The sequence below is a fragment of the Spermophilus citellus genome, assembly GCF_964194105.1.
Source record: "Spermophilus citellus genome assembly, chromosome: 12".
In the NCBI taxonomy this organism is placed as follows: domain Eukaryota; kingdom Metazoa; phylum Chordata; class Mammalia; order Rodentia; family Sciuridae; genus Spermophilus; species Spermophilus citellus.
In genome coordinates this window covers 42,041,473-42,064,395 of record NC_138198.1, presented here as the reverse complement: position 1 = coordinate 42,064,395, position 22,923 = coordinate 42,041,473, and the positions used below count along the sequence as shown (strand labels likewise).

At 52.0% G+C, this 22,923-nt stretch overlaps 1 long non-coding RNA gene across 3 annotated transcripts in view; it reads right to left on the bottom strand.

The window, feature by feature from the left end:
* The window catches only part of LOC308631712, an 895,537-nt gene extending 884,395 nt beyond the window's left edge, over positions 1-11,142 (bottom strand). The window contains exons 1-3 of one of the 3 annotated variants that reach the window (XR_014018316.1): positions 11,062-11,142; positions 9,476-9,544; positions 6,514-6,553 (exon numbers count right to left, since the gene is read on the bottom strand). This is a non-coding gene — a long non-coding RNA (uncharacterized lncRNA). Of the gene's footprint in view, positions 1-6,513; positions 6,554-9,475; positions 9,907-10,208; positions 10,700-11,061 lie in introns of those variants that run through there. The other 2 variants (XR_014018317.1, XR_014018318.1) reach the window with 2 other exon arrangements.
* Between the last annotated feature and the right edge of the window lie 11,781 nt (positions 11,143-22,923).

Below are 22,923 nucleotides of genomic sequence, written 5' to 3'. Positions count from 1 at the left end.
CCACACCAGCCAGGATCTCCCTTGAGGAGCTTCTTCATTGGCAAGAGTTTCTTTGAAGAGATGAGCACCACACCCAGGTTCTCATACATGCTAGGGAAGCACTCTACTGCTAAGCCATATACCCAACAGCTGTGTCAATGCTTTTAAACAAAAAGTACACTAAAGTAGACTGGTGATGGTGGGGGTTGGAGGAAGTGACAATTGGAGGGAGCCACACATTGAACAGAGTTTGTGGTGGCAGACAAGGCCTTGTGAGGACCACACTCTAGGCTCTTAACACTGCTGAGGTTTGGGGAGATGCTTCTGTACCATGCCCACCCAAGAAGGAAACCCTGCCACCCAGCCTCTTCAGAACTAACTAATATTAATCAGACGGACCTAATAGACATATATGAATTCTCTGATCCATCAACCATGAATTTATTTGCTTTTCCATGAAACAATGAACATTCTTTAAAATAGTTCATATTTCCTGGTGCAGTGGAGCACAGCTGTAAACCCAGCAGCTTGGGAGGCTGACGGAAGGATCTGGAGTTCAGTGCCACCCTCAGCAATGCAGGGTGCTAAGCAACTCAGTGAGACCCTGTCTCTAAATAAAATAGGGCTGGGGATGTGGCTCAATGGTCAAGTGCCCCCGAGTTCAATCTTCAGTACCAAAATAAATAAATAGACTTCATATTTTTGGGTACAAGGTAAATACAAGAAAGAGAGATACCTTCTTACATCCCATAAGATCATAAACTAATGAAGTGAGAAGTTAATGACAAGAAACAAACCATTTAATGCCTGGTGGTTAAAATACTCAATGAATTAGGATGGGATCACAGATAAAATCAGGAGAGAAATAACAATTTTTTTCAGAAATAAATGAGAATACAGACGCATCAAAATCTATTGGGTAATTACCCCAAATCAATGACATACCTAAATACCAATGGGAAATCAAATGAAGGAGAAATTAGGAAAACTATCCCATTCACAATAGGACTCAAGAAAATAAAATACTTGGGAATAAACTGAACAAAAGATGTGAAAGACCTCTACTGTGAAAACTACAGAACACTAAAGAAAGAAATTAGGGCTGGGCTGTGGCTCAGTGGCAGAGTGCTCACCTAGCATGTGCCAGGCACTGGGTTCGATCCTTAGTTATATACAAAATAAAGGCATTCTGTCTGTCTACAACTACAACAAAATTTTTAAAAAGAAAAAAAATTAAAGAAGACCTTAGAAGATGGAAAGATCTCCCATGCTCCTTTTTTTTATTATTGGTTGTTCACAACATTACAAAGCTCTTGACATATCATATTTCATACATTAGAATCAAGTGGGTTATGAACTCCCATTTTTACCCCAAATACAGATTGCAGAATCACATCGGTTACACATCACATTTTTAGGAAAGGTAGCAGAATACAACAGTCACTAATTCTCCCATGCTCCTTGACAGGCAGAATTAATATTGTCAAAATGGCCATACTACCCAAAGTGCTATACAAATTCAATGCAATTACTCTTAAAATCCCAATAACATTCTTCATAGAACTAGAAAAAGCAATCATAAAATTCATTTGGAAAAATTAGAGACCCAGAATAGCCAAAGCAGTCATTAGCAAGAAAAATGATGCAGGAGGCATCACAATCAATACCCGACCTTACACTACACCACCAAGCCATGGTAACAAAAACAGCATGGTATTGGCACCAAAACAGACACACAGAACAATGGTAAAGAACAGAAGACACAGAGAAAAACCCACATAAATACAGTTATTTCATACTAGAAAATGGCACCAAAAACATACACTGGAAAAAAGAGAGCATCTTCAACAAATGGTGCCGGGGAAACTAGAAACACACATGTAGCAAAGTGAAATTAAACCTCTACGTCTCACCCTGAACAAAACTCAAGTGGATCAAGGACTTAGGCACCACACCCTAGAGACCCTGCAGCTAACTGAAGAAAAAAGTAGGTCCAAGTCTCCACCATGTCAGCTTAGGAACTTACTTTCTTAACAAGACCTTTAAAGCACAAGAAAATCAAGAATCAATAAATGGGATAGAATCGAATAAGAAGGCTTTTAGCGTCTTCTCAGCAAAAGAATAACATGAAGAGAAAGCCTACTGAATGGGAGAAAATCTTTACCACATGCACTTCAGATACAGCGTTAATCTCCAGAATATATGAAGAGCTCGAAAAACTTCATACCAAATAAATAAATAGCCCAATCAATAAATGGGCTAAGGATCTGAACAGATATTTCACAGAAGAAATGAAATCAACAAATACATGAAAAAAATGTTCTTTTCTAGTAATTACAGAAATGCAAATCAAATCTACACTGCCATTTCATCTCACTCCAGTCAGAATGGCCATTATCAAGAATACAAGACACAATAAATGTTGGTGAGGATGTAGGGAAAGGTACACTCATACTTTGCTGGTAGGGAGGCAAACTGGTGCAACCACTATGGAAAGCAGTATGGAGATTCCTCGGAAAACTTGGAATTGACCCAGTTATCCCAATTCTCAGTTTATACCCTAAGGACTTAAAGTCAGCACACTACAGTGAAGCAGCCACATCAATGTTATAGCTGAACTATGAAACCAACCTAGGTGCTTTCAACAGATGAATAAAGAAAATGTGGTGTATATACACACAACCAGATATTACTCAGCCTTGAAGAATGAAATTATGGGATTTGGTGGTAAATGAATGGAGCTGGAGAATATCATGTTAAACAAAATTGGTTAATCCCTGAGAACCAAAGGGCGAATGTTTCCTCTGATTTTCAGATGCTAATTCAAAATAAGGGTTGGGGTGCCTAGGGAAGAACAGAGGTACTGTGGATCAGGCAGAGGGAAATGAAGGGAAGGGATGAGGAATAGGGGTAGAAAGGATAGCAGAATGGATCTGACATAATTACCCTATGTGCATATATGACTTCGTGACCAGTGTGAGTCTACACCATGTATGACCAGAAGAATGGGAAGTTATACTCCATTTATGTATGATCTGTCAAAGTGCATTCCACTGCTATGTGAAACTAAATAGGATGAATAAAAAATGCTTTCAGGTGCTCAGGAAGAAAAAACATCAAATAACTGGAAAAAGATTAAAAGGTGTATCAAAGATGAAAGCAGCATTAGAAATCACTTGATCCAATCCACCTAATTTACTACTGAAGAAACTTATTACAATACTAACATATGCCCAGCCAGAAGAGAAAATCAAATAATTATCAAAATTATAGTTCATAGGGCTGGGGTTGTGGCTCAGTGGTAGAATGTTTGCCTGGTATGTGTGAGGCACTGGGTTCGATTCTCTGCACCACATATAAATAAAATAAAGGTACATTAACAACTAAAAAATATTTTTAAAAAAAATTATAGTTCATATGGAATTATAGTTCATATCTGAAAAATGCTGATTGTGACAGATACTGAGAATGAAATTTTATAAGATGAAAGCAATTCTCATATTGAGGACATTTTTCTGGCTTAAAATTGGCACCCACTCTTCTCAAGGAAAAAGGTGATATGGGACTTTGGACATGGAGTCAAACTAATGGAGTTCCCCCCACTGCTATCTGTTTCCTTCTCTGGCTTTGTGTCCTTCATCCTTACAGCAAGTCATACTATTCCAGCACCAGGATGAATGATCACCCACAAGGATCACAGCAGGCACACGGGAGGAACACCAAAATTGAAGGTGAAGGAGTTAGAAGGGCTGTGCAAGGGCTGTCATCAATGCAGTGAACTGGCACTAGCTTCCCTATGTGCCCAACACCAGGAATCCTAAGACAAGTGAGGTGACATGGAGGTTTATCCATAAAGAAAAATGGAATCATGTCATTTGCAGGAAAATGGATGGACATCATTATGTCAAGCAAAATAAGTCAAACTCAGAAGGTCAAGGGTCATATTTTTTCTCTCATATGGGCAAGCTAGAGAGGAAATAGGAAAAAAAAAAAGGTGTGGGGGGATTATCTCAGGAAAATCAAAGGGAGATCAGTAAAGGAAACAGACCCAGGGGTGGGAGGCAGGCAGGGAGGGGAGAAGAGCTGGGGAGCAATATTGGCCAAATTATATCATTATTAGATTGTGTTCAGGTATGAATATCCAACAAAAAATCTCGTTATGTATAATTATAATGCATGAACTAAAAGATGTGGAAAGAAAAATGCCAACTGGCACTGATTATGTTTCAGCTCAAAAGTCTACAAACATCTGTAATCATTTTATGCCCTCTGTCTCTTGGAAGCCATATTCCATGTCTATACATATATAAGTATTTCTGCATGTGTGTATATTACTATGCCAAATGTATGCATATATTATAGATATGTAACACAATCAAGACTCACAAAAGAACTCAACCTATTCATAAACCGGACGAGCCCCTGGCCTTTTAAACTAAGACCCACTTAATTAAAGACAGTATGATTCATGCCCTTTATATAATGGTTTGTGGTTTTCTAGCTTACGTGCTTTTTGGTTGGGTCCTTTATGGATCTTATTCCCATTTTAAAATCCATACAAATATATTCATGTCCTAAAACAGAAAGGAACAATCTTTCCAATCTTGAAAGTAAAAAATAAAAATACCAGAGTCAAAATGCTATTATATATTTTCCAGCATCCAAAATAATGCTAAATGCAGGCTGGGGCTGGGGCTCAGCAGTAGCACAATTGCCTGGCATGCGTGAGGCACTGGGTTCGATATAAGTAATAAATAAAATATTACATATAAGTAATAAATAAAATAAGGGTCTATCAACAACTAAAAAATATATATATAAAACAAAATAGTGCTAAATGCAAAGGAGGTACTAAGAAGGACTTTCTGAATAACAAATAAGTAACCTTATCCATATGCCTTATAAAGGCAACATTAAAATACTTACATAATATAGAATTTATGGTAGCTTATAGTTTTGGATATCTAATTATACGAGCATTTACTCCCTGTTGAAGAGCATTTATGTTTGTGGTTCAGGGACAGATCCTCCGTTTCTACACCATTCTCATACTGCCAACCACAGGAAAGTTCATTACTGAATTCTCACTCTGTCATATGGTCAAGAACTAATGGGGGACAAGGGAATGCCATTCAATTGTAATTCATATAATTTTAAGAGTTTCTTTAAAATCATGTCACTCTATTACAATCATTTTTAAAAAAGTAAGAATGGTTTATAAGTATGAAGAAGGAGGGAGTCAAAAATCTCTTATTTTATTACATCTGCAATAGAAATGTACCTTGATATTTGTGATTCAGACACATCAAATTTTTATTTTGCCTGTTGGGTACAAATATTTAGTTTTCCATACAAATCCATACCACATTTACTTACGGCACCCTGTCAGAAAGTAGATTTAGGTGGCAATATCTGATATTTAAAATTTGTGTAGTGACTATGGTTCTCAAAATATCCATGGAAAACACGCTTATGATTTGTCTTGAGAAAATTATCACTAAATATTAAATCTACAGTTGCAAGATAAATCTTAATGAGAACATCGCAGTGAAATTTCCCACAGGTGGTTAACAAGTTATAACATAACTGTTAGCATAATTGCAGCCATCGTCCTTTTCCCCACCCCCACTTTATGAATACTGTTCTTATTCCCAAGAAATGGAAAGCAGCCTGAGATAAACCCTACTGGCCTGGAGACATGCTGGTCTCTCCCTGTTCTCTGAGAGACAGGAGACAACTTAACAGAGCCTGAGGTGGGGACATGCTGGTTTCCCTGTTCTTTCCTGGAGAAGATAAAGGAAATGGCGCTTTCCCTGTCCCCCTGTGAAAGAGGAAAACTACCTGTCTCTGTTCCCCAGAAACAAACTTGCCTTCTACAAGATCAGGGGATGCTCACTCTGTCAGTCAGGACTAAACCCGCCCCTGGCACCGTGGCCATGATTCTAGCCCGTAAAGGGAAATTAAAGGTGGCATTGCTGCTGCTGTCCCTGCTTTGTGCAGAGCAGCCTTGTCAGGCTCCTGACAATAAACCCCGCTTCCTGTCCCAGGTGTGTGTGTGTGTGATCAGTCCTGCGCCACTCCTCTCAGTAACTACCATTATAGCTGAGGAGGATGTGAGTGGGTTCCCAAATGCATTTATAACTTGCAGCTTTTAATTTATATTTTCCTTCTCTTCGAATCAAGCACCCAGGCCTGAAGAACTCTCCAAATCATTTGAGATAAGTTCATGCATATTTACTAAGAAGATTTCCTGGAGGGTCTGATGGATCAAATTATATTACAGTCAGCTTTGTCCAATTTTAGTTAGAAGAGAAACTTACATTGAAGCAAAATTGGTATCACTGAAAACGTAAACCTTATATAAAATTGAGATACACTGAGTTCTTCAAAATAGCCTTAAAACCTAGAAAAGAATAAACTGAAAAACAAAAGCTCAAAATTTTGATAAAAATTATCTCCTTCCCTGTTAATAATTATTAATATGACTAATACACCAGAAATCAATTTAAAGGAGGAAAGTTTATTTTTGCTCACATTTTCAAAGCTTTCAGTCCATGGCTGGCAAATACCATTTCTTGGGGTCCAAGGTCAATGACAGCATCATGGCAAAGGTAGAGAAGAACATAGAGATTCAGGTTAATGGCATTAAACTTTTTGATGAAATAACATTAGAAAAAATTTCAAACATTACAAATAAGTCATACACATACACAATCCATACAGAATCCCAAGGAGAAAAGGTTAAGAAAAATAGCAGCCCTGGGGGCCGGGATGGTGGCTCAATGGCAGAGCGCTTGCCTAGCATGTGTGAAGCACTGGGTTCAATTCTCAGCACCACATACAAATAAATAAAATAAAGACCCACTGACAACTAAAACATTTTTATAAAAAGCAGCCCTGCAAGACATATCATAACCAAAATGACTAACATAGGAAAGAAGGAGAAATAATGAAAGATACACCAGAAAAACATCAGGTCACATTTATTTACATTCATATAAACTTATATTTGTATAAGTTTCAATATATTTATTTATAATGCCTCACTTCAAACTTCTCACCTTGGACTCTAAGATCAAGGGAGGTTGGAATGAAATATTCCAAGCTTTGAAAGAAAAACACTTGCCAACCAAGACTGCTACATCCAGCAAAGTTATGAACAGAACTAAAAATATCATAAGTGAAATAATTTAGATGCAGAATGTAAAGTGTTGTGTGTTTTATCTCCGATGCAAAAGCTAGAGAGAAATATGAAGAACAAACAGGGGATCACATAAAAATAGGAAGAAAATCACACAGCGATGAGCTACCTGACTGGTTACAAAGATGTAAGAGGGTAAAGCAGTAGCTACAGGATGAAATGTACTTTGGAATAAATAAAAATGCCCTGAAGTTTCTGAGAATTCTCTCTCAATGAGGACTTAAATTAAAAACAAAAGTCTATGCCCTAAGAAACATCAGATGAGTTAAGTGCCAGAGGAGAGGTACACTGCACATGTATCAACTGAGGCTATGGAGACAGCTCATTCATAAGTCCCCGGAGGGCAGCACAGAGTGCAGTGAGTGGAGGGCTGCTGGTACTGAGAAGAATCCCAGAACTCCTCACTTTCTTCACTTCAGTCATGGTTTTCATATCTTTTGGTAGATTCTTGGTTTTGACATGTCTGTCCTAAGTACAATTCAATATCCATTTTTGTCATCTTTGCTTCTGGTCCAATTCTGCAGTACATCACAGCTTCTTTCCTCAAGTAACCTCAAGTCCATGGACAAAGACTGGTTCTCCAACATAAATACAAGTACACAGTCTGCTCTGATCAGCTACTGATGCACCAGGACCAAAAACATCATGTCTTAACCAGCAAACAGAGTGCAGGAACTTCCAAATCTCCAAACACAGCTGCCAAAACAGGGACAGACAGACAATGGCCCATGAGCAGAATGTCAATGTCATCAGCAGCACAGTTGATGCACGATATGCAACACTCACACACAGTGATCACCTACTGGGGTCATTATTATAAGGCCTGTTCCTGGGAAATGGGGTGCATGGTGTTAGCCAAAGACCAGTCACCAGACAATTCTACTCTCCTGAAAATACAAAGACCCCATCCATTCACAGCTCTACTTCCTTGGTCATAACAACTTCCTGTTCTCTCAACCCCAAACCTCAATAGAGGAGTAAGTCAGACTAGCACTATGCATCCGTTTCTTAACACTGATCTTAGATTGGTCTTTCCTTTTTCTCTTTCTCCTTGTGACTTTGAGAAGGTTCACTTCACAGTACTGATCAAATGCACCCACAACCTTCAGACACACAGCTGAGCTCCCAGAGAAGCAACCTGTGAAATTTGCTGGAGGCCTTCCCCCTGACGCAGGGCCTATACTGCAGGGATTCTTAGAAGGTCCACACACTATTCCAGCTCCTGCAGTATCTGGCTTCTCAACTGCCGGGCCTCCCTGCTCCATGCTCGGTGGCCAGCTGCCAACATTGAGGGCTCCTTCTTCCCTTCAAGCACAAACAGGGAAGAGGTTTTGCTCCTGGAGCTGTAGGTCTCACCAAGGTAGGATCCTCCATCTTGGCATGCTGTGGTTGTTTGGGGGATTGGGGGTACGAAGTACAACATGCTGGCATTTACATCAGGACACCTGCGTGTTCAACTTTTCAGTGGCAAGGTACCTCTTAAGATGGGTGAGCCTTAAGATACGTTGACTGTGACAGCAAAGTGTTACCAAAGACTCAGCTTATACAACTTGAAGACAAATGCCAGTGGGAAGACACTGGTTACTGGCAAAGGTAAAATAAACTGCCAAGTAGCAGAAGAGATACAAAAACCGTTTGGGGCAATGTGAGTTTGTTTTAAGTTATAAGAGTCATTGGTATACAAGAAATGAAACCAAGAACCCATCAACTACAGGGGAAAAGTCACAAGTAAGATGAATCAAGTGTGGCAAAGCCCTGCACTGAGCATTTGCACAAGACTCCTTATAAGGAGAAAAAAACCAGTGCCAGATGGTGTTCAGAACCTGGATTTCACACTCACTGTTTCAATATGCTTAATAAGCAAACGAAGGTCCCCTCTAAATAACACTCCCATACATTTACCATGAAACACCTCCCCTACCCTGCAGCCACCCTACCTCACCCCCAGGTGCAGGCCCTACATCCTCGAGGACACATATCCCTAGAGGGTGTGTGTCCCCAAGCTTGGCATTCTCTAACCTCTGCAAGGATCACTCAGCCAATGCCCAGACTCAAACTGCTACTCCTCAGCCAGTAGCCCCTGAACTGCCTCCCACCACTTCCCCTCCCCACACATTCTAACCCCCACATGTAGGCCCCAACTAACCCCCAGTTTGTGCCATTCCCCTGGAGTCAAGCACTACCCAGGTCTGGGGGGCTCTCTTCCATCCTCAAGCATTGGTGGTATCTGCCAAGTGGATGTTGAACCAGAGCCCACACTGCCTTGCTGCCCAAATGCAAACCAGTGCCTCCTACCTTGCAGCAGGGCCTCCAAGGCTCTCCATCCACTGACTCACGGCCAGCCTCAGAATCTCTCTCCAGCACCTGCAAGATCACACTTGGTTTGAGTGTGAGACCTGATGTTTCTAGGGGTCATTCCCTTGGCATTGGAGCATCATCCTTCCTATTCTACTTGGCGTCCCATCTCATCAACACAACCTGTCATACAAAGAAAAGAAATGAGAGTGCAAAGTTATCAGGAAATGCTCTTCATCAGAAACTGACCTGAGGCTCGGAAACCTTCAACTCAGCAATCAAGACCTGAAAACTACCAGGCCACGGATCATAGGCAACGGTGCTACTCTTTCCATACACTTCTAATACCAACCACAGTGTTTTACTAAGCATTCAGATAACAGGGATACATTTATCAACATTGAGCACGAACAGAATGAGCTAAAATAACCCATGTTAATATTTAACTACCATGGATGTGTACAACTCTGACACATCTAAGTTTCTACTGGTCAAAATATAAACATCATTTACAACAGAATGTGAGAGAAAATAAGAACTTCACTCCCACATGACTTTTTTTTTAAGTTTACATACAGAAGGAAACTGGAAGCAAGACAGATAAGGAAAGGCACGGCAATGTCCTCACCATTATCACAGTACTAACAGATCAAGGCTAACCTAAAACAATTCCAGATTCTTCGATCTAGGAAAGATACACACAAATCTCAATATATGGCTAAATTTTTCTCACCACATAACACTTTTCTGTTCAGAGATACTTTGAAGGATCATACTGCAGAATCCTTTGTCCTTCATACTTGAGAATGTCATGGTCCCCCTCAGGCTCAGAATAGTGGTGCCAGGATAAATCCTCAAAATACTTTTGAGCACTTAATTGTACACCTGTGAATTCTATTTGGACTCAAAGTCATCTCATCATGCACTTCAAAAAGAATCTCCTGTGGTCTTTCCCAGTGTCTATATAGACACTGGGGACCGTGTTGACGAACACCACTGGACAGCTACTCTGCTTATTGGGAAAGACCTAAAAGAAAAGTCAAGAAGAAGTACACAAAATGTTTCTGGTAACATTAAGTTGTGCATGGACGTGGGAATCTTTAGCATACAAAAGAGTGGATACCTACCATTCATTGAACTGGGATGAATGACCAGTGAAGAAGAAAATACCCACTCCTGAGACCAGCTCACCTGTTCTACAGACCTGCACTGGAAACCTGCAGGTTCTTCTTCAGAGGAAACACTACCACTAGCAGCTCACATTCTGAAACTTGACTTCAAATGACATCGCTTCAGGACACTTATTAATGAAAGAAATCTCTCCTCTGTTCCACTCCAAGTATGCTTCCCCTGCCCACTCCAAGCCCCAGATCCTAAAGCCCCAAGACACCCAACCCCTCCCTATTCCGAAGATTGGCATGCTATCACCTCTGCAAGGCTGCTGCCCTCAACACACACCCAGACTTCAGTTCCTCTGCTCGGCAGAGAACCCCTGCACCAGGGTCCAATGGTCTCCCCTCCCCTGTCTCCTTCTCACCCCAACCTTCCTCAGAAAGACTGTGCTGGTCCCCTGGAGCCTCCCCTACCTGCTGCTGGGGTTGGGCTGGCAGGTGACATCATCCAGGACGGTATAGAAGAGTCCAGGTACCACAGTCCAGCCTCCTGGGAATGCAACCCTGCTTACATGAAGCAGGAAGTTTGTAATTCTTACTGAATTGAGATTAAATGTCATCTGTATTTACCTTGGGCTTCCCATCCAGGATCTGCTAACAGCTCTCATGTTTTCCGTGAGCCGTTCTTGTCATTTTCTTTGTACCTCTTCTATCTATAATAAAGTACACACTAAAAAAGGCTCATTTTCAGGAAACTTCAAAAGTTTTTGTGCATTTTTTAAAAATAAAAGACCTTTTAATCTATATTGTAAACACATGGTGTCCTGCTCAAGAATTACCCTTCCATGCACAGTACTCTGGAGAAAAGTTTTGAAACAGGATGATGGGTACACAGGAAACGGTGGGATGGTGGGATGGCCCCCAGACCAACGAATCCTTTCATTCATCCAAGCAGCAGGGACCGCTGCACAGTGGTCCAGCACCCCCACCTCGATGGCAAGGGACAAGAAAAGTCAATTACAAAGGGACCCCAGACACAGGGACCCCAAAACCAGAAAACAAGAGCCTGGCCCCGGCCCATGCCTGTACCCCAGCGGCGTGGAACACGGAGGAGAATCCTGGGTTCAAAGCCAGGCTCGGCAAATGAGCCCGGCCCCCCGCCAAGCCAGGCCTGGGCCCCGGCCCTAGCCCCCGCCCTGACCCGCCCAGCCAGGCCCCGGCCCGGAACCCGACCCAGCCAAGCCAGGCCCCGGCCCTAACCCTGACCCGAGAGAGGCCCTGGCCTCAGCCCCGGACCGGACCCAACGCCCCGAGCGAGGCCCAGGCCCCAGGCCCCAGTCTGAGGCACCAAGCCAGGCCCCGGCCCTGACCTTGACCCTGACGCGCCAGAGCGAGGCCCAGGCCCCAGCCCCAGCCCCAGCCCCGACTCTGAGGCGCCAAGCCAGGCCCTGGCCCCGGCCCTAACCCTGACCCTGACCCTGATCCTGACGAGACGAGAGAGGCCCCGGCCTCAGCCCCGACGCCGCCGAGTGGAGCCAGGCCCCAGCCCCGGACCCGACTCTGAAGCGCCACCAAGCAAGGCCCTGGCCCTGACCCTGATCCTGACCCGCCACAGAGAGGCCCCGGCCTCAGCCCCGACGCCGCCGAGCCAAGCCAGGCCCCAGTCCCGGCCCCAACGCATCCCGAGCGAGGCCCTGGCCCCGACCCTGAGGCGTAGAGCGAGGCCCCGACTCCGCCCTCGCCGAGCCGAGCCAGGCCCGGGTCGACCCTGACCCTAAAGCGCCGAGCGAGGTCCCCCGTCCTCAGCCCCGACGCCGCCCAGCCGAGCCGAGCCAGGTCCCGGCCCCGACCCTGAGGCACCGAGCGAGGCCCCAGCCACGGCCCAGTCGCGCAGAGTGAGGCCCCGACCCTGCCCCGCCGAGCGAGGCCCGGAACTCCGGCCGCGGCACACGCCCAGAATGACGCTGCCCCTGCGAACCCAACACCACGCGGGGACAGAGCCGGTGCCCAGGCGGCAGGGGAAGCCGCAGCAGCCGCCACGCGCTACCCGCTCGGGGCGGCCCAGCTGAACCTGAGGCGCCCGCTTCCCAGCGAGGAGCCTCGCCCGTAGCACCGCCTGCGCGAGGGACGCGCCCAGGGTCTTCGCTTCTGTCCCGCGGGAGCCCAGGACCAGCGGCGGGAGGGCGCCCCAGCGTCTGGGGCCCCCACTGCCTCCCGGCCACCACCTACCGTGGCTCCTCCCGGCCTGTCGTCTGGCTGCGGGCCCAGGGCCGGAACAGGACCTCGGAGCGTCGCGTGCTCCTGGTTCCACGTCGCCCAGGCCCTCCTTCCCCCATCGCCGTCCCAGGTCTGGCACCTCAGCCACTGACCACAGGTTCCACAGCGCATCCTCTTTAATACCGACCGTTGACGCACGACGCACGACGGGGAGGCGTTCTGGGGGCGTGCGCGTGTGGAGGGGGCGTGCGCGTGGGGGGGGCGTGCGCGTGGGGGGGGCGTGCGCGTGGGGGGGGCGTGTGCCTGTGGGGGGACGTGCGCGGGGGGGGGACGTGCGCGGGGGGGGGGACGTGCGCGGGGGTCGTGCGCGTGGGGGGGGCGTGCGCGTGGCGGGGCGTGCGCGTGGGGGGGGCGTGCGCGTCTGAGGTGACAGGAGCAGACCCTGAAAGCTTGTTTGACCCCACTGCCTGGTGGCCATGTGCCACCCCCTCCAGGCTCCCGCCAAGGGGGCATTGGCTCTGTGATGGATTCGTTTGTCGGCGTTTTCCACCAGGCCAACCTCACCTACCTGTGAGGGGGAGGCCCCGGGTCTGGATGCATCCAAGGCTCTGTCCAGGGGCGTGGCTCTGCACCTGGAGCATCCCATCTTCTCAGTGGGTCCCGGCTCCCAGCTGTCATCTGTCCTGATCTGGCCCAGAGCAGAACACCGAGGAGGCAGCGTGAGGGGCCCCCTTGCCTCCGGGAGGCCAAGAGCTGCGTGTGCACGGGTGTCTGCTCCCCACCTGGTCCTGGCCCCTGGGATTCCACACCATGGGCCCAAGGCCATGCAAACTCCCCACAGACGGGACCCAGGAGGCTTCTCGCAGAAGCCAGGCTGGTTGCAGGGTCCTGAGCCTCACTGGCACTGGCCGGCACCTCCTCGTGCCCTGCAGGGGCCCTGCCCTCTCCAGCCGCGGCCCGCTGCTGCTGCAGAATGAATGCAGAGAAGCAGAGTCAGAGCCATGAGGCTGCCTCTGCTCCGGCTGGGCGGGGTCAGCAGCACAGTCCCCATGGTGCCCACTACACTGGAGCCCGGGGTCTCCTCCAGCAAAGTCGGGGGAGGTCCATCAGGGAACAGTGGTTCCCTCCAAGGCGCTGGCCTAGCCGGGCAGAGCCATCACAGAGGTCGCATGGGATCACGCTGACCCGGGGCCAGGCACTGTCCGGAGACAGGAAGCACCCTTAGCCAGGCCCCTCGGTCTCCCGCTGGGGAGCACCCCCAGGGTCACGGCGGGGCGACGGCTCTGCCGCCATTTTGAGACATCAGAGAAGCAGCTGCCTGGCTCCTGCCGCGGCCCCTGGCTTCCTGCTCCCTGCCTGCACCCCAAGTCTCTTCTCTCCCCAGACTCTTGGTGCCGTGGAGGTCTCCAGCACCAAGGAATCCCTCGTCCACCCCGAGCGGGGCGGGAGCTTGGTTCGGGGGACAGCCCCCACACAAGACACACCATGTGCGCAGAGAAGCCCTGATAAAATGGAGTGGGGAGTCCATGACAGGAGCCTGCACTCACACACGTCTGTGTCAGGCCTCGTCACAGGACCTGGAGGCCACTGTGTTCAGATAAGCCACTTACACAAGGACGGTGGCGAGGGCTGTGTCCACTGGTGACAGTGTCCATGTAGGGAGCTCCTGGAACAAAGGACTTGGCTCAGAGCCACTGGCATGGGCCCCTTCTCTCTGCGTCCCCTTGCCTGGCCCACAGCCAGGTGATGAGGCCACAGGGTGCTGATCTGCAGCAGGAGGGCAGGGGCTGGCCGGCCTGCAGACTCTTGCTGGTGGCCTTGCCAGACAGCTGGCCGAGGTGCGGGCAAGGGTTGCAGGGTGCCGGGCACAGGGTGCCCCAGGGTGCAAAACCTAACGGGCTGAGGAGGCAGGACTGAAGGTGATGTGGTATCCTGTGTGGGGTTCTGGGACGGGGACTGGGTGCAAGGAGGAGCCAGAGAGGCCTGTACAAAGTGAGTTTGATTCCTATCATGAGCCCATGGGGCTCACGGTGTGACCATTGTCCCTTACAAACAAGGGTGGGTCACACGGGAGCGTCCTATTCACTCTCCAGTTTCCCGTAAATCTAAAGTGGTTCCAAAAAGTCAGGGAGGTGCCACTCTCGGGTGTCCATCCTGCACCATTGACCGCAGAGGAGCACCTCCTTAGATTTCCTCTCTCTTCTTGTGGTGCTGGAGAGGGGACCCAGGGCTTTGTCACTAAGCACGCCCAGCTGCCCCCTTGTCCCTGCACCACCCCCTCCTCCCCATCTGGAGGCCCTGATCTTCTCATCAGTGCCACAGAGGAAGGGAAGCAGGTGCAGGGGTCAGAGGCGGGGAGGGGCCCTCTGGTGGCAAGGATAAAACCCAAGAGGCCGTGGGGAACTGGAACTGTGGTGGGCCCAGCTTCTGGTCTGGAGCTCTTTTCCATCTGTTCCTCCCATTTGGGCCTTCTAGAATATTCTGTGGAAATCCCACAGATGCCCACAAGTGTACATGAGCTGGGCCTGGCCAGCACTGTCCATCGCTCTGGGAAGTGGGAGCTGGGCCCTGGCCCTGTGGGTGTGGCTCCCGGGGGTCATCTCCCTGAGCCTCAAGAGCAAGGCAGGGGCAGCCGTCTCCATTCCCTGCAGCTGACATGGATGGCCTGTTGCTGGGTCAGCAGGAGCCCCCAGGTCAGGGCCACCACTGAGATGGAGAATCAGCGCATGCCCACTCTGCAGGAGCCCCGCAGGAACTCACCTGGCCACCATGTGCCAGGTGAAAGAGCCTCCCCCCAGGGCAGGTCTGCCGGGACCTCGGACGTGACCTTATTTGGAAATAGGGTCTTGGCAGATGGGTTAGCATGAGGTTGCCCTGGACTGGCAGAAACGGGAGGGGCCACTAGCCAGGGGGGCCTGGGGCTGCAGGAACTGGGGGCCGAAGAGCGTCCGCGCTCTGGCTGCTAGGGGCAGAGTGGCCCTGTGGACGCCTTGATCCTAGGCTGACCCCATCCTGACCAGGGTCTGGACTGAACCCCAGTGTCCACTCCAGGCCTCCAGGAGGGAATTGATGCAGCCCATCCCAGGACAGCCCAGGACTGCCTCTCTGCAAGGGGAGGTCAGCAAGGCCTCTTCACACTGCCACCCACGGCAGCTGAGCAGCGTTCTCGGCACGGAGTGCTCTGTCCCCAGGGGACTACTCAGCTCATTCATCTGCCACTGTGACTTGTGGGCACTTCCCAGTGAGGGCTGATGTAGCCCCGTGCCCAGGAACGTCCCCACCTTGGCTTGGGCACCTGTGCCGTGCCTTTCACACACTGGGAGGCCACAGGGGGCACTGGCTCCAGAAACTCACTGTGCCCTTTCTGGGGGTGTGGAGTTAGCGGTTCGGCTCACCTGAGACCCCAGGCCTCCGCCTCAGCACTGAGCGTCCCTTGAAGCAAAGGAGACAAGGTGGAACTGAGACCCCAGGTGACTTCCAGGGGACTCGATGGCCAGGATTTTTGCCATCAGCAAGGGTCTGAAAAATATGTAAAGACCTGAGCTAAACCAGCCCAGATAGTGGGATCAACAGGCCCCTCCTCTTGGAGGATTAGATACCACGGGTCCACCCAGAACAGGTGTCAGGGTCAGCAGAGCTCGGGATTGAGCACAGGGCAGGGTGGGATTCTAGTCATGACCCCGAGCTGCCCCACGTGGGACGAGGCATGGATTTTCCTCTAGAGGAACCCAAAGAAAGGAAACAGAAGTGGGCAGGGTCTGAGGAGCCAGAGGACAATGTGACCCCATGAGGACTGGACTTGACACTGCATTTCCCCCTGCCGCTGAGGTGTGGAGGTTAGGGGCCTTGCCCAGGGAAGCAGGGCTGGGCCGAGTCTGCGAGGGCACGTGGTCACCAGCAGCCTCTGCTGATCCCCAGAAGCTCTGTGGCTGGCACCTCCCCACATTGCTCTGGCTTGGGGCACAGGGGTTCATGGCTGCATGTCCACCTGCCACTGGATGCTGGCAGCCCAAAAGGGCTTCGTGTGAATGGCCTCCCAGGTGGAAGACAAGTCGGGAGAACTCAGCCTGAGCCTGTGGAGACCCTGTGAAGTGTGGCCCACCCTGACCGGGGTCTGGGCTGAACCCAGTGTCCACTCCAGGCCTATCTCCCTGAGAGGTTCTTGGAGGGGATGGGCGCGGTCACCGTCACAGCAGGAACACAGCTCAGCTCACAGCTGTGGGGCACCCTGGACACCAGCCTCAGGTCCAAAGCAGTGTGGTCTTTGGGTCCCAAGGGACTCGCCCCGGAGCGGGGGCCTAAGTCACACGGGAACAGCAAGGACAGGCTGCCACGCAGGCCGGGGCAGGCGGCCTCCCTGCCTCCCTTCCCCAGGCTCTTGCTTCCGGAAGAGGAACTGTCCCTTCCAGCAGCTCCTGTTCCGAAGGCAGAGCTTCCAGAAGGTCCGGCAAGTCTCCCCCAGGCCACCCTGAAGCAAACCCCAGGACAGGGGCAATGCACCCCTGCAGCTGCCCACGGGCCTTGGCCTCCCAGAAGTCCCTGGACTCCAGAGGCTGGTGGACCCCAGACAGAGCAGGTGTCCTGGGAGAGGGGCCACTTCCCTGACCCCACCCGCCCTGCATGGGGGTCCTCTGGCCACCCCACTTCACAGGAGAGGGGGGACTTGGGAGGTGGAGCTGCCCGCTCAGCCCTCCCAGCTGGGACTCCACACAGAAAACCACCTCCGGGGTCCAACCGGGCAGTGCTCTGCCTGTTCTTCAGCTTCGGTTGAAAGAAGTTGGAGAATCTCCAGCCTCTAAAGTATTTTTTGTTTTTGTGCTGGGGGTTGAGCTCAAGGGAGCCTCACCACTGAGCCACACCCCAGCCCTTTTCAGTTATTTTTTAAATGTTGAGACGGAGTCTCACCAAGTCCCTCAGTCTGGCCTTGGACTTGTGATCCCCCGGCTCCTCCGGCCTCAGCCTCTGTCCGTGTTGGTGTGTGTCCCCAGCCCAGCTCCCAGCTGTTCTCACAGAAGGCACAGATGAGCAAGGCCAGCAGATGGCCCTCCCATGGAGCTCAGTGGGCATCTGCACGGGGCCAGGGCCTGCAGGGAGCAGGGCATGTCCCCCACGAGCCTTCTCGTGACACTCTCCTCCAAGTTGGCTCTCCCCTGACAGCTCATCCTCCACAGACCAGCTCCGGGGAATGAGCCAAGTTTAGCAATGACATGGGAGCAGCTTTCATGGAAGAGGCTGGCTCCGCGGCTCCGCTATGGCAGGGCTCCTTTCCCAGGAGGGCTACAGTCTTGGATAAAGTGTCACAACTGTGGGACAGTAAGCCCAGGGCTTTCTTGGACCCTTGTCCAGAAGGGCAAGCCCCCTGAAATGTTAGGAAATGTCACCAGCAAGCAAAGACAACTGCCCATGTGCACTGTGCCGAGGAGGACCTGCCTGGCGAAGCCTCCTTGGAGGCCCGGAGGACCGGAGCCCGCGTGCCAGCCACCCAGCCAAAGTGATCTGTCGTGAGCTTCCCCAGCCCCTCCCCAACCTGAGTCAGGAGCTGCTGGGATTAAGGGATTCTGACAAGCTGGTGGGACTAACTGGAGCGTCCTACTGAGGACAGATGGCCTCGGGCTGCTGGGCTTCTTGTAGAGAGGGCGGCCCTGGGCTTTCACTGGAAGGGTAAAAGCCTTCCTGGGGGTGAGACCTGGGCCACCTGCCTGCTCACCTCCCACCCTTGCGAACGTCAGCAAGGGAGAGGGGACTTCTGGAACCTTCCATTACCCTATTTGACCCAGAGGATTTGCTCCCTAATGAACAGGTAGAGACGAGTTTGTGAAGGACCTGTTCACTGGGGGCACGTGTTTGAAGCAGCTGAGCCCCTACTTGCAGAATTTAGTCACTCTTTGCTTCAAGGGAAAGAACTGGGTCTTGTTGGAACTGGACCTCAGGAAGTGAGCAGGGCGGGCCTCGGCACACGAGAGTCGGGGATTTCGGCTTGGCAGGAGGATGAAGCCTTGGACGGAGCCCAAGATACTTCTGGGGGGAGGATTTGCCTGTTCCCTGGAGACAGGACCAGATGCACGTGGGCTGCAAGATGGACGCTGAGGCCAGGCCCAGGAAGAGGGTGGGCTGGAGGTGGGGCAGGCCTGCGGGGTGCAGGGCCAGGCGCCTCTCCTGGGGCCGAGGTGTTCTGGTGCCAGGGTGTGGGGCTCCACACTGCATTCTGTGTCCAACACACATGGGTCCAATCCCACCTCTCAGTTCCTGTTTTCTCAGGTAGGCTAAGGGATGTCTAGGGGCCCCATTTTCTCCGTAGGGTGGGGCAACATCACCCATCTCCCCATGTACGACTGCAGGGTCAGTTCACTTTCTCAGGAGCGACCAGTGGGCCCCACAGGTTCTGGACGAGGTGCTAGAGGGTGGCCTCTGCTGCCCACCCAGCCAGCCGTAGACCTGGGGGAGCCCCTTGGAGGCTCTGCTGCGGCGCCTCAACCTGGAAGGGGCAGGGCTTGCAGGACTCTTCCCTGCAGTGCGCCTACAGGAGCTGGAGGGTGCTCTCCACTGTCACCACCCCTGCAGATGTTTTGGAAGCAGGTGGAGGGCTGACAGACTCTTCAGGGGGCTGGGAGGCCCTGCCCAAGGCCGGGAGGACCAGAGTAGGTGCTAGTTTCCCTCTCTGGGGTCCTGGGGACAGGGAGGTTCCTGAGTCTCCCCACTTGCTAGAGGTCAGCAGTCCACACTCTCAACCAGGACCTAGTCCTACTGCCCACCCCCAGCCTCATGCCTGCTGACAGCTCAGGCCTGTGCGGGCTTCGGACAGCGCCCCAGGTGGGGGCTCCCCATGCAGCCCTGCTACCTGCCCGATGGCTGTGTGAGCCTGGGGGTCCACAGGAGAGGCCCGCCCAGTGGCCCCATCTCCTGCTCTGCCCATGGGAGCTGAGAGTAGCCCTGAGGCCCTGGTGCAGCAGGCCGGCTCTCTCCACCCACCTCCATCAGCAGCGCTGCCTGGGGGGACAGGCCCAGCTTCTCCAGGTGGCTTTGTGGACAGTGTCCAGACCCTTCACATCAGTGACAGTCGGGGAGCTGGGCAGGGTGGTGCTGTTCCCGTGCTGTTCACACCTAGTCAGGGCTCTCACGCTTCTTGGTGCCTCTCCTGTCACGCTGGTCCTAGCAGCGGCTGGGCTTCCTGTGCACCTGGATTCCGTGGGCTGAGTCCTCAAAGAACAGGGCTGGCTGACACTTGCTGAGGGACGGGCAGGGCGGTGGGGGCCTAGGACACCCTGCTCTCATTTCAGGGGACGCCTGGTAGAAGCCTCATGGGGTACACCGCAAGTCCAGCCCCAAGCCCTGACCCCACTCTTTGGGGAGGAGAGCTGCCCCTGCCTGGCACCAAGGACTCACGTCCACCGTCTCCCAAATTCTTCTGGTATCAGGGAGCCAGCTGGAGCTGGGGGGCAGGAAGGACGGTGGAGTGCATGGGCAGGGGTCTACACAGACCCCCCCCTTCCACTCCTTTGTCTCATCAGTGACCAACGACACAATGCTTTTTTTTTTTTTTTTTTTTTTTTTTTTTTTGTGGTACCAGGGATTGAGCTCAGGGACACTCAACCACTGAGCCACACCCCAGCCGACCACTGAGCCACACCCCAGCCGTATTTTGTATTCCATTTAGAGATGGGGCCTCACTGAGTGGCTCAGCACCTGGTAGTTGCAGAGGCTGGCTTTGAACTCACGCTCCTCCTGCCTCAGCCTCCTGCTGGGTTTACAGATGTGGCCACCACACCCAGTGAGACAAAATGCCATGAGCAAACTGGTTCAGTTCTTCTCCTTCCCCAGAGCCTGGAAGGAGCCTGAAGCCTCGGGACCCACCGGCCCCTCAGGAGAGGCCTCCCGAGGGCCCTTTACCACACCCCCATCCCTGGCCCCATTCCCTCCCCTCACCTGGAACTGGAGACCCTCCCAGGCCTGACAGTTTAGGGTGTGGACATGAGGTGTGCCCCAAAGCTCCAGTGTCCCTGCAGGGACATCCAGAGGTGTCTAGTCCCTGGGGCTCCTGAGCTCACCCAGGGTGACTGGACTGGCGGGTGGTCACTGTTGGCAGGTGGCCATGGCTGGAGCTGGTCGCTGGGGGCAGGCCCTGCGAGGGCACATGTGCCCCGCCGCCCCTTCCCGGGGCTTCCTGCAGAGAGCCGCTCTCCTCTCCTCCACCAGGCCCTTCCGCCACAAGGGCCCTGGCCGTACCTTGGGCAATGGAGTCGGCCATCTATGGACTGAGGCTCTGTTCTGTGAGCCCAAGTAAACTTTCCCTCCTTTAATTGTTCTTGCCGGGCATTTTGGTCACAGAGAGCTAACATGTGGCTGGAGCAGGTACCCCCAGTGAGACATCTCCATTCCTTGCGGTAGTTCTGCAGGAAGTCTCTCCTTCGTAAAACCCGCTGTTTCCCTTCTCAAAACCCCTGCCTTGGGCTGGGGATGTGGCTCAAGTGGTAGCGTGCTCGCCTGGCATGCATGCGGCCCGGGTTCGATCCTCCAGCACCACATACACATACAAACAAAGATGTTGTGTCCGCCAATAACTAATAAATAAATATTAAAAAAAAAAAAACCCTGCCTCGCGCCTACCCAAGCAGCCCGCCCTGCCCTGCCCCAGGAGGGGGCAACAAGTCCACCAGGCCAGCTCCCACCCAGTTCCTCCGGCCAGGCTGGCCTTCAGGGTCCCTCTCCAAGGTCAGCCCACTCCCTCCTGCAGGGTCCTGGGGGGGGAGGGTCCTCCCAGGGCCGAGGACTCTGCCCGTCCAGGGCTGGTGAAGCTCTTGAAGAGGAAGCCAGCACTGCCACCCAGCTCTGGGCCGCAGGGGCACCTGAGGGGTAGTGGGGGGCCAGTTACCGGTGCCAGGGAGCAGCCAGGCTGCTGGCCGGAGCCCATGTCCTGTCCTGCGAGTGGACAACATAGGCAGGGTGAGTGGCTACCTGCTGACCAGGCTGATGCCAGGCTGAGAGGAGCGGGGCGAGGGGAGGGGCAGGGCTGTGGGGCAGTGGGGGCTCTCCACTCCCACATGGTGCCTGAGGGAATAGCTTGAGGGTCTAGGACTGGTGTTGTCCCAGGGAGGGCCTGCCCCTCCCCTAGGTCACCTGGGAAAGGGGCTTTCTCCTAGCCAGCTGCTCCTGAGGACATGGGTGGGGATTGCTCAACCTGGGCCACTGTCCAGGCACACCGGGTGTTAAGCTCACAGTGGACGTCATCAGGAAGTGCCGCAGGGCAGGGGGTTTGGCAGCCCCTCAGGAGTGCCCAAGGCGCCACCCCAGCAAGAGGGGTGTGGCCGCTGCTGGAGAATGGCCACCGCAGCTGGGGTAGCCAGTCGCCCACTGGGCTGTCACCCAGAGAAGCGGGGCTCGTGGCCAGTCTCCTGCCCCAGGTGGCGCCAGGGCTGGTGTCAGGGTGCCGAGCTGCTGTGTCACCAGCTGCCTGTTTCACTGTGTCAGGGCTGGGGGTCACATAAAAGGCGGACCAGGAACTGCCTGGAGGTGGGCAGCGGGACCGGCGTGGACAGGCCCACTTCTTCATTTCACAAAGTGGAGGGAGGGCACATGCTCAAGGCCTCTCTGTGCCCATCCTCTCTGCATGGGAGGCACCTGCAAGTCCCGCTGCATGAGGAGGCAGCCAGCCCAGTTACCCTAATGGCAGATTGGGCCTGTGACCCAAGCCCTACACCCTCCCCACACCATTCTTGGACAAGGTCCCCAGGTCCCCAGAGCAGGTCCTGGCCCCACAGGTCGACACTGGGGTATGCCCCCTCCCTCCCCTTGCCTGGAATCCCCCATCTGGGTGCACCACACCAGCACTTTGGCCCCCCAGGCTGGGCCCCTCCACCTCAGGGCTCCCTCAGCTGCAGTCCCTGCCCTGGTCCTGCCCTGTCCCTGGCTGCCTTCCAGCCTGGCCACCCCAGGGTCCCACACTTGTAAGGTCGTGACATCCCCCGCACCTGTCCAGACCCTGATGACTGTGAGAGCGATATTGGGGGGGACCTGGAACATCCCAATACCCAATGTGGCCCCAAAGAAGAACACAGAAGCACCAGCGATTTTTAGAATCTCAGTCGCATTTCTTTAAAAACAAAAAGACCCCACAAATAGAAC